The sequence below is a fragment of the Mirounga angustirostris genome, unplaced genomic scaffold, assembly GCF_029215605.1.
Source record: "Mirounga angustirostris isolate CCGP_5_RB_7025 unplaced genomic scaffold, mMirAng1.0.hap1 SCAF_4, whole genome shotgun sequence".
NCBI classification, from domain to species: Eukaryota; Metazoa; Chordata; class Mammalia; order Carnivora; family Phocidae; genus Mirounga; species Mirounga angustirostris.
Genome location: NW_026991712.1, coordinates 132,191,067 through 132,203,865, shown reverse-complemented (window position 1 = coordinate 132,203,865; position 12,799 = coordinate 132,191,067).

The window sequence follows — 12,799 nt, the reverse complement described above, 5'->3', positions numbered from 1 at the left end:
ATGAAAGCCATATGAGCTTGAGTCAAATCTCTTAACTTTTCTGAGTCTTAACTGCTTCACCTGGAAAGGGAGTTGTTATTAATGATCCTGAACATCCCACCCAGTTATGAAAGCCCATGTCACTAAGGACTATATTTTTCTTTTCATGTTCCTTCCTGAGGTTTAGGATTATGTAGGTGTTCTTCCAATTTCTATGAAAATACCATAAAAGAGATTTAATGTCAGGTATTTCTTCATTTTCTTTATCACTATTAGGCATTGTCCTACTTAGAGTGACAAATTTACCATCTAACAGTGCTCAAGTTTCCAGTTATCTTTTACCATGACAGCCCACAGTGGCTACAAGGAGCGCCATTTCCCACATAATTACTACTGTTGACGTGCGACTCAGCACATTTGATGGAGGTGGCTCGCTGTTATGGCAGGAAGGGTGCCAAGTTAGAGTGGAGTCTTCATGTTCACGTTATTCTGTCTCTGGAAAACATGCCCTTCACCCCCCACTAAGTGTGAGAGAGCAAACTGCTTTGCCTGTAGAGAACACTCTAGTTACAGCGACTCTCTGTGGACAGCATGAAAGCCATGGGCTGGATTTATGGGGGAGCCACGCTTATCAGGTTACATCTTACACCTTAGGCCGATGAAACCCACAGCTCACATTAATGTGTCTGGACTCTACAGACTCCACCATGGAGCCCACGCACTCTTCTAGGAGGCAGGCAGAGAGGGCAAGGGAAGCTGCTGCAGGCACGAGGGCTGTTACGAGGAGAGACATTTCTTTTAGGGCATCACCTTTTTATCCACATTAGAGAAGGGGAACTGTCTCTGCACCTGTCTCAGTCCTACCTGGGGTTGCTAAACGGTCACTGGACATGAAGCTACTGCAAACCAGCAGGAAATGTAGAGAGAAAGCTAGCAGTGTCAGTGTCCGGGATTTAGGTGGGATAGCTAGAGTGACAGAGAGACTGCAAGGACCGACTGGAGTTCAAGTTCCTTAGATAATTATACTACTCTCATAGGGTTGCAGGAAAGATCAAACATAATAATATGTATGTCCTACCGTTTTGTGGCCTGCAAATCTTTGTTGTTTTAGCATGGCATTATTGGAAAAAGTGAGATTTGGGACATCATCCAAATGAAAGCCATATGAGCTAGAGTCAAATCTCTTAACTTTTCTAAGTCTTAACTGCTTCACCTGGAAAGGGAATTGTTATTAATGATCCTGAACATCCCACCCAGTTAATCCATTAAAGTGTATTAGGGCTTGCCAGAATCTCATCCCAATTTATAGGTCTCTTTTTCATTTCTCCCCCAAACCCACCCTAAATTCCAATTAGGCAGATCTTACGGCCTTTAATAAGTCGCATTGAGCTTCGCTTGTGTTGTTTTGCTCATGTGATGCCGTGGGTGTAAAGGTCTCTTTCCTTTGCCACCATTTGTCTAATTCTTATACTTCTGAGATACAGATCAAGTCCTGCCTAGCCCATTGGATCCTACAAACCATACATATTGGTTTTTCCTGAACTTTCACTATATTTTATGCTCATCAGATTTAACTCATAGATTATATGGCCCTCTGATGTCTGAGTATCCTTTTTCTTTTTTTATTTTTTTGGTAGCTTGTCATAATCTCTAATGGAGTATTGGAAATATAGTAAGTCCACACAAATTTACTGGTTATAAAGGTCTAAATAATTTTTTTTTTTAAGATTTTATTTATTTTTTAGAGAGCGAGCGAGAGAGGAACAGCATGAGAGGGGAGAGGGTCAGAGGGAGAAGCAGGCTCCCTGCTGAGCCGGGAGCCCGATGTGGGACTCGATCCCAGGACCCTGGGATCATGACCTGAGCTGAAGGCAGACGCTTAACCATCTGAGCCACCCAGGCGCCCAAGGTCTAAATAATTTTTAACAATTTTTTTCCTCTCTAATTCAAATGAAAGTATCTTTGATACCCAAAATGGTCTTTCATTTACTTTGAATTCTCTTCTTTTTAAATCTTTAGAGAACCATGTAAAGAACCTAGGATAGACTGTGGCATATACTAAATGCACAGTAAATACTAGCTTTATCAACCTCACCCTCACTGGCCTTTTTTTCCCATGGCACAGGTTGTATGTCAGCGTAGAATATGTTTCAGGCTTAGCCCTTCCTAAACGCATGTGCCCCACATTTTTCTCAAAGGTCTCAAGGAGGAAGGGTAACCCTGTCTCCCCTTTCTTGGGGTCACTATCTCTTCTCTCTTCCCACTGCCACCATAATACTTCTTTCCCCTGGGCAGTATTATTGCCAGCCTCTTCAAAATTTATTTTCCCCTTTAGCTGACCTCTCTCCCCATGGAAACTTCCACAGTTCATGAGCTGTTTATCCTTAACCATAGCACTGCCAATTCACTAAGAAAACCATCATGAGTGATAATAATTTGGGTAATTATAAATATATTAGCTTAGCCACCCAGGCACCCCTATTTTATTTTTTTAAGTAAGGTCTACACCCAAGGTAGGGCTTGAACTCATGACCTTGAGATCAAGAGTTGTATGCTTCATCAACTGAGCCAGCCAGGCACCCCTCTTGATTAATTTTACATGTAAACAGAATGAGATTATTTTTCTATTTAAAGAAATGTTATTTACCCCAAAGTAATGTATACAACAGCTGTTTGAAAGAACCCAAAATAAAGAATGATAGCATCGTGAACAGAAAGATTAATTTTCTTTCTTATTAACTCATTTTGGATTTTGAAACCAGCTTGCATCGCTTCCAAAAATTGATTGAGGGGTGAGGGTAGAAGGACATAAGCTTAATATTAAGGGTGTCTGTATACTGGAATTGTTCGATTCATTTGGAATTCTGGCTCGGTCATTCCCTAGTTGGGTGATCTTGGATAATTTGTTTAACTTCCCTGGGCCTCAGTTTTCTCATACATAGAATGGGTATCAGATAGTTTCACCTACCTTGTAAGGATTTCATGTTTTTTAGATTAAATAATTTTTGCAAAAGACAACATAATGCCCTGGAATATTGTTGCAACTCTGGAGGGATCATGTCAGCCAGGAGAAAACTTTGCTTACTCCATAGTCCCTCAATAATTTCCCAGGTAGCTACCTCAGCCTGACGTTCTCTGGAGCTTTGAATTCACTGGATTCACAGTCCTTTGGGAGTTGCAGAGCTGAGACGTCATTACCTAAATTGTTTTCCTGATGTCTGGGGAGTTCCCTATGAAAACTGGGGAGGAATATAAGGAGTTTGGGCCATAAACAAAATTACGGAGAAGACAGTTCATGGTGTTTAGTGTCTTAGCATTTCCTTTTTCTATACCCGTTGTTGAAAACTGTCATGTGCCTGGGGATATGTGTGGCAGAAGCTGCAGTTAATTCTAGGTCTGTCATTAATTCGGTTCATAGACATGGCTTCACGCAGAATATGGCAACTGGACGCCATGGTGATAAATGGCAGGGGCAGTTCAGGCGAGGAATCAGGGAGTTCTGACATGGAGTACTCTTCTATTCATGCACTTACTCATTCATGTATTTATTCATTCACCTAATATTTATTGAGGGCCTTCTGTGTTCTACACACTGGTCCAGGTGTTTGGGATATGTAAGTTAACAAAACAAAGAATGTCCTGCTTCAGAAGCTTAAGGTCTAGAAGAATAGACACACAATAAAATAGAATAGATACACAATATAATGACAAGTGTGGGAAGATAGAAAGTATAGAGAAAGACCTACATTGGCCTATGGGTCACGGAAGGCCCCCTTAGAGGGGTGCTATTTAAGCTGCGTAGGTAAACAGCATGAGGGAATGAGGCATGTTCCAGGAAGAGCAAAGCACAGGGGCTTGCAGGAGTGTGCTGAGAATCAGGGCCTGTTAGGCAGGCCAACATCTTGTCACCCCTTAAAATGGATATTTAAAAACTATTTGTTCGATATTTATTTCTTGAGGCCAGGAAGAAATTGATTTTTCTATTACAAAAAATTATATGCAAAACACATTCACTTAGTAATTCACTTCAGCTGGGTCAAAGTAGAGTCGATATTGTGGAATTACTCAGTGAAATGTTCCCCCTTCTCTTCCTTTTCTTCAGATGGTGTGTGTTTTGAACCAAAGAACTTCTTGGGAGGTGTACTAGAAATATAACATTTAGATAATAGAATAAACTACTCATCCCTGATAAATAGCACTATGCCACATATTATTTGGTGTTAAAAATTCAACTTACTGACAACTTTTAGCTGTTGCTCTAAATATGTTTTGCAGAAATACTTAAGTCAGTATGTCTGGGGGACAAGGAGGATATTTTTATTTACATTTGGGAGTGCTGACTCCTTTTTCCAGAAGCAAGACCACTGTCAATTTTGTCAGTTAAACAAAACTTGGGGAGCCAAGTCAACAAGGCCAGTATTTCTATTTTTTTAAAAAGATTTTAGTTATTTATTTGACAGAGAGAGAGAGCACACACAAGTAGGGAGAGTGGCAGAGGGAGAGAGAGAAGCAGACTCCCCACTGAGCAGGGAGCCTGACTCGGGGTTCAATCCCAGGACCCTAGGATTATGACCTGAGCCGAAGGCAAATGCTTAACGAACTGAGCCACTCAGGTGCCCCCAAGCCCAGTATTTCTAATGCACTCCAGTGAGGTGAGCACCCCAGCTGGTCCAGCCCCTAATCCAGCTCTTACACAAGTTAAGGGTGACTGGAGCAAGAAGTCCAAAGGAAAGAGTGTATGAGACAGAACTGAAAAGGCAAGTAGAGTCCAATTCTGAAGGGCCTTGTATGACATGTGGGGGGTTTGCAGTTTGTAAGATATGTGAAACCACTGAAGGGCTCTCAGGAGGGAGATGCCATGGCAACATTTTTGGTTTAGAAAGATCTTTCTTGCTGCAGTGTGAGCCAAGCCATTGGTGGGAAGCCAGACTGATAGAGGAAGATGCACCAGTAGAATGTTGGGGTGATTGAGGTAAAAAAATGATAGTAGCTTTGGGGCACCTGGGTGGCTCAGTTGGTTAATCATCAGAATCTTGATTTCAGCTCAGGTAATGATCTCAGAGTCATGAGATCAAGCCCCTCTTTTAGGCTCCGTGCCCAGCAGGGTGTCTGCTGGAGATTCTCTCCCCAGCTCTCTCTCTCTCTGTCCCTCCCCCTGTTCGCGTGTGCACTTTTCTCTCTCTCCCTCTAAAATAAATAAATAAATCTTAAAAAAAAAAGAAAGAAAGAAAGAAAAGTAGCTTGAACAAGGAGGGTGTCACTAAGGATAGCAAGAATTGGGTAACGGGCAGTACCAGACAAGGCGTTCTCAGGTGAACCTGTTGGCAGATAACAAAGCTCCACGCCTGAGACTGGAGTTCAGGGGCAGGACTCCAGTGCATGGGTGTAGGGCATGAGTGGTGAGAGAGATGAGGCTTACATAGGCAAGGTGTTAAGAGTTTACAAATTCCCTGATTGAGAATAGGGGTCCTGGCGATAGAGCTGATGTGCCAGGTAGAGACTTTATTATAAGCAAAAGGGCGTGAGCTAAAAGAAGGAGACATGGATAGGGAAAGCACAATTTGGTGAGGATGTGGCCATGGGAGGGACTCAATCTTAGGGCTTTAACTGTCACACTCTTGTAGCAACAGCTACTTGGAAAGAATCTGAGACACTAGGATACTAATAGCAGATAACAGCATAACATTTCATGTATTCCATCGTTGCCTCCCTCCCATTCATTCTCGGCACAGCAGCCAGAATTCTTAAATAGAAACCTGATCATTCATTGCTCTGCATAAAACACTTCTGGTTTTTTTTTTGGATAAAGACCAAAATCTTCGTTATGGCTTACACAGGCCTGCAACTCTAGCCCCTGCTCACCTTCTGGTCTGTCTTTGAGGCACCCTGTCCCACCTCGAGGATTCAGCCGCCAGTGTCTTTTTTCAGTTTAAAAAGATTTCTAACCAACATTCTGCTTTTTTCTAGGCCTCCAGACATGTTGTGTCCTGTAATTGAGATTCTCTTCACTTCCTTTCTAAGTTTTTGCCTAAAAGCTGCTTCATCAGGAAAGTTCCCCTGTTATGTACTTTCACAGATATCTCCCTTTTCCTTTCATAGCCCCTTATAACTGTAATTAATAATCATTTAGAAATGTTTTCTCAAAAAAAAAGAAAGAAAGAAATGGGGGCACATGGGTGGCTCAGTCGCTTAGGCGTCTGCCTTCGGCTCAGGTCGTGATCCCAGGGTCCTGGGATCGAGTCCCGCGTTGGGCTCCCTGCTCAGCTGGGAGTCTGCTTCTCCTCTCCCTCTGCCTGCCACTCCCCCTGCTTGTGCTCTCTCTTTCTCTCTCTCCCTAATAAATAAATAAATAAATAAATAAATAAATAAATAATCTTTAAAAAAAAAAGAAATGTTTTCTTATATCTCTTGCCACGAGTAGACTGTAAAATCCATGAGAGGGAAATCGTGATTGCTTTTTTATTGTGGTATATCTTGTACCCTGCAGAGTATCTGGCATATACCAGTTATCAGCAAATATGTATTGAATGAATACTTAAATGCATGGATTATTTTTAAGTACACAGTATTTAAGCTTCTGCCTTCATCTGACGCATTGGTTTTTCTAATGGCAGCACCAGTAGTTGCTCGTTAGTAACAGAGAAACAATCTTCTTCAAATAGGGAGGGACCTTCCTAATATCCCTTAGATTATATTGCTTAGGCAGTGCCTACTTTACTTAAGAAGGATGTTATCTTTGTTAGGCAAAGAGCAAGTAGATAGAAAGGACAGAAATGTACCTAAACTAGCATTTGGAGAGAAGAGAATGGAGGGTAGGAAATTTGGCCACCTCCCTACACTGAAGCAATGAAATCCCTGAATACAGATATTCCTAAGCAGAAGGAGGATGTTTAATAGATATTTTACTAGTCCAGATTCTTCTTCTTCTTCTTCTTTTTTTTAGCTATTAATTGAAATTTTGAGATATTTGTTTTTCTCCTTGAATTTTCCCCCTTGTCTGTCCTCTATTCAACCAGATAACCAGTTCCATACTTTTTTTCTTTTTAAAAAGATTTACTTATTTATTTGAGAGAGAGAGCACGAGCGGGGGGGACAGAGGGAGAGGGAGAGTGAGAGAGAATCTCAAGCAGACTCCCAGCTGAGCACAGAGCCCAATGCAGGGCTTGATCCCATGATCCTGAGATCAGGATCTGAGCCAAACCAAGAGTCGGGTGCTCAACCGACGGTGCCACTCAGGCGCCCCCTCCATAATTTCTTACCACATAAAAGGTTTTTGGCAGGGTTTCTTGGCTTCTGTTTGCCCACCGAGGATAATAGAATTTAAAGACAGAGAAAATTGGTATCCTTGTGTGAAACCAGGAGCGATAGAAAGTTCTCCAAGGAAAAGAGAGTTTTCTCCCCATTGCGGGGATGTCTGCTAGTCCTTGGACAAAGGTGATACTCATACCATGGAAGCACCTAAGAGTGTAGTAGGACTTCAGAAGAAATCTCCAAGTGACAAACCAGGTAGGTTAGCTACCAAATTTAGAATCTTAGCCCTGGTAAAATGTCCCTTGCCCTGGGCGCCTGGGTGGCTCAGTTGGTTAAGCAACTGCCTTCGGCTCAGGTCATGATCCTGGAGTCCCGGGATCGAGTCCCGCATCGGGCTCCCTGCTCGGCAGGGAGTCTGCTTCTCCCTCTGACCCTCCTCCCTCTCATGCTCTCTGTCTCTCATTCTCTCTGTCTCAAATAAATAAATAAAATCTTAAAAAAAAAAAAAAATGTCCCTTGCCCTGTGCATGGCATGGAAATGCCACAATGGAATGCTTGTTAAGGTTCATGTGGTTGTAGAAAAATCTAAGCGTTACTAATGTGGATAGATACTTAGTAACCATTGTTCTAATGCCTGGTCCTGGAGACCTTAGAACCTCAACACAAACCTGGGTGTGGGAGAAAGCCTGGAAAGAACTGATGTTGACTCACCAGCTCAGTGGGACTGGGTTCTTAGAATAGAAATTAGATGATTTACAGACAATTATAAAATGTGATTTTACTTGTTCATCCAATAAAGATTCATACCTGCTACTTTAACAATAATGAAAAAAAAGGTAAACTCAGCCTCTTTTCCTACTTTGAAGGGATAGTTCATTTTTATTTAACAATTTTAAAATTTCTAAGTTGAGTTAAATGTGCGAAGTATTTTAAAGAGCTCAGGACTGAACTATCTGCACTGAACTAACTGATTTCATAATCAGTAAACAGCACTTAACAGTACCTTGATGACAAGAGTAATAAATAAAACCCAATTTTAATTCATTCTGGTAGTCAAGTCATGCTGCACATGTCTGTGGGGGCTGCCCTCTTTATCTGGAAGAAAAAAACTAACGCTGAGCTCCAGTCTTCCAACAAATAGTTGGTCTATTATCAGTAAAGAGTGATTATCTCAGGAAGGCACAAAAGCATCACCTTAAACAGAGTAAGGCAGTCAGATATATGTTCCCCATTACAGAAGGAAGATGCCGAGGCAATAGGTCTACTGTAAGAGCATGTTGGTGATGGCAAAACCAACTTGACATTGGTGGGAAATCGATGGCAAACAATTTGGAAATTTGGAAATCAGAATGTTGAATACTTATTTATGTGGCTTGATATGGAAACAAGATTTTCCTTTTTAATCATTTTTACCTGTGAATTCTTTTACTCATTCATTCCTTTTTTTTTTTTTTTCCAACAAATATGAAGCCTCATTATGGGCTAGCCATTGAACTGGGTGCTACAGGAGGTGCAGAAATGAATGAGACACAGGTTAAGTCCTCAAAGTATTTTTAACTTGGGAAAGTGATAATTCATGTGCAAGAATGACTGTAACACAAGGCAAGTAATAAGTGTATAAAAGACAGAGGACTATGATACTCCTTTTTTTCCCCTTTCTCTCTTCTTTCCTTGTTCTTTCCTCCTCTTCCTTTTCCTTTTCAACAATACTTGCATACATAATGTGTAAAAGTTTTGTAAACAAGTAGGAAATACCAGGTTTCCACTACAAACTCTGGGTGTGAACACGGACATTAGAATTTAGGGAGTGGCAAAGAGAGTGGGGTCTTTGAATTTATAGGAAATGCTGTTTCCCAATGTAACCGGACGTGACTTTTTTTTGCAGATAAAATCACAGAGAAAAGCTGAGATAAGGCAAAATGAAGAAAGGTAGGGACAGTAGTGTGTTGGAGCTAGCTCACATTCATGACGTATGCCTATCAAATATTTAGGAATTTTGAGAGCCAGATGTTAAGCTGTAAGTAACTTGAAATCAGCCATGGTGGGAATATTTATATCACAGAAAGAGGTAAATGCTACAAATCATGACTTAAAACAAAACAAACAAACAAACAAACAAACAAAACAAAGACAGTAAGCTGCTTTACCAGCCCACCAATGGAAATGAGAACTCCAAAATTTTTTCAGTTTCCTAGTGGAAAAAATTATGGGTATTATATGTGTGAGCTTTAAGAGCATCAAAGGGAATGGTAGTTATGGTATCTAAAGACAAACCAGAGACTGCAGAGCTGTCTGTGAGTGCCCGAGGACCAGGAAGCTTGTAGAGCTGAGAAGAATAGAGAAGGAGAACCTCCACTTCTCTTATCATCAGGAGTAGGCCAAAGAACCATTAGATGAGTGGATAATGGACATTTGGGTAAAGAGAATTTTCACTCTGTAGGCCGGCCATAAATGTGCTAATATTTGCCAAGGTGTTTCCTATTAGATAAGTTTCTTACTGGGAGAAGGCATGGTACAGAAAAGTAGCCTGTTTGGACCCTATTATAATACAATGTGGGCTTGACATACCATAAACAATACTTATATTTTATTCACTTATTTACAACTACACACTTACACATATCCACACAGGGTAATAAACACCTAAATGATACAGGAAAGCACAAAAACAAAAATAAAAGTTCTTGCTTTCCAACTTAAATAAGATGCTTCAGTCTCTTCCTGGGTTCTGCAACTTTTAAAATGCAATCAGTCACACTCCCCAGGAGACTCTAGGTCCTTTTGTTAAAAAATAGCAATAAATATCAATTCTAGGGGCTAGAAGTAAAGATTTTAGTATTTTATGTGAAGATGGGGGATGCAGCATGCTAATGAAGCCATTTGAGGTACAAAGCAGAAAATATAATTTCTTTTGAAAGAAAAGGTAACAATTTTATGATGATTTTGAACTTAATCAAATTTTTATTTTAGCCCTAATATGAGACTTTTAAATCTAATTTCTTCTTTCTCCAGTAGTTTTAATGTAGTTTATTGCCATACCAAGCAACATTTTGTCTCCTATATTTAGAAGTCTTTTCTTATTCTATTTTTATACCATGCCTCAAGTGCCCAGAATGGCTACCCAAACAACTCTTCTTATCATCATCTTGGAGGACAAGTTATATGAAAAGTAAAAGAAACTCTACCCTGTATCCTGAAAAATTATAAAGAATATAGAGGCAGAAGACATGTAGTATTTCATGTGGAATTCTATATAACTGGAAGGTATCAGTAATAAAAGAGACAAGTCTTTGAAATTTTGCCTAAAATTAGCCTTTAACTTCTTTTCATGAGTACTTTAGTCAATATGTATGTATTTCTCTCTCCTATGGTATTGGATTACAATGGATATATACAAGTACTATTAGCTCAATATTATTGTATCAGTCTAATTTTTTCAATTAAAGAATGTCAGATAGCACATCTAAATAAATGCCAAGAATCCTCAGAATGTTTTCAAACCTGAAAAATATAAGTGGAAAAATTTCTGTAGGTAAAATTACCTGGACTCAACTCAAAATAGACAACAGTATATTGTATTATAACAAATTTCATATTCAATATTATGCTTAAATTATATTTAAATATTTTATAACTCTTTTACTAATAATTCCAGAAATTTTTGGCCCATTCCTAATCTTTTCATTTTCACATAAAATAAACACAGAATTTACCAAGTTTTAGTCACATGAAGTTTCGATTCAAATATCCTTTCCAATGCACACATACATATACACATATAAGGGCATGTACATATACATATGTATATACCATGGTGGTACATGCATGCACACACACACATATTCTAAATTGGTAATTTGTATTAATTGAATAATTCTTCCAAGATAAAACCCAAATTGCCTTATTCTTGTAACTTGGTAAATTTAGCTCCGAAAGATCCACAAATGTAGAATATGGTTCCCCAAAATCTTGACTGGCTGATCAGGCACTGGGATTCCTGCTTTTGGCTTTGATCAGAAATTTGTTCTTAAGATTCTGTGGTTTATTTTAAATGCTTCACCACCAAAGAGAGTCTCAGGAAGTTAAATGCTTTCAGGTTGGCCCTGTAAAATGCTGTTCTCTCATTTTGCATGTCCAATTGGCATCAGGATTCATTAGGGGTGATGCTGTCATTTGAGGTCCCTATGTGGTCCTACCAGTTCCTCCAAAGGTCACTTTCACAAAAAGACTGCTGACCTTACTTTCAGGCTTCTGGGGCCTCACTGAAGTATCTCACTGATATGAGGATTTTGAGAAACAAGACAGAGGATCATAGGGTAAGGGAGGGGAAAATGAAACAAGATGAAAGCAGAGAGGGAGACAAACCATAAGAGACTCTTAATCTCAGGAAACAAACTGGTTTGCTGGAGTGGAGGGGAGTGCGAGGGATGGGGTGGCTGGGTGATGGACACTAGGGACAGTATGTACTATGGTGAGCGCTGTGAATTGTGTAAGACTGATGAATCACAGACCTGTACCCTGAAACAAATAATACATTATATGTTAACAAAAAAATAAAAAATAAATAAAAAAATAAAACAGGCACTGACCAATTTACAGACAGGAGGCCAAATTTGGCCTGCAGCCCGTTTTTGTATGGCCCACGAGGCAAACATAGTTTTTACATTTTTAAAGAGTTACACACACGTACACACAGAAAAATATGCAACAGGGATCATGTTTGGCCAGCAAAACCTAAAATATTTAATATCTGGCCTTTTATAGAAAATGTTTAGGGGCATCTACCTTCGGCTCAGGTCATGATCCCAGGGTCCTGGGATCGAGCCCCGCATCGGGCTCCCTGCTCAGTGGGGAGCCTGCTTCTCCCTCTCCCACTCCCCCTGCTTGTGTTCCCTCTCTCGCGCTCTTTCTCTCTCTCTGTCACATAAATAAATAAAATCTTTAAAAGAAAAAAAGAAAATGTTTATAGACCTGTTTTAAAATAGCTGTAATAAAATGATAATTTACAATATTTTCTATGTGACAGGTACATGGGATTTTATATGTTTTAACTCATTGAAGTCTCATAGGATCCTTAAGTGTATTGAGAGTTGAAGTATTGTCCTCATTTTGGAAATGAGAAAACCGAGGTGTGAAAGGTTAATATCACATATCTTGTAAGGGTCAGAGAGAAGACTACACAAAGGCAGCTGGGGACTAGAGCTTGTATTTATAACCATCACACTGCACTGCCTCTGAGTGGGCTTTGACATTGTTGTCTAGTTTCTGTTTTGGGGGGGTGTATATGTGTGCTCCCAATATCACTCTGCAATTAGGCAAAATAGAATGGTGACGTGATTGGAAGAACATTGTTCACACACGAGGCAAAGTATACAGTTTCCTTTAAGCACGTAAAGGGCACAGTTACTGCACATAAACTGTATACAGTGCAGCAAACACAGCAACCTGGCAGGTGGTTGAGTAAGATCCTGTTGCCCTCAAATCCCTATGAAGTTGCCCGACTACCGGTAATACTCCTTGATCCGGGTGATGACTTCAGGGCAGTAAGCTTGACATGCAGTGGTTTTAT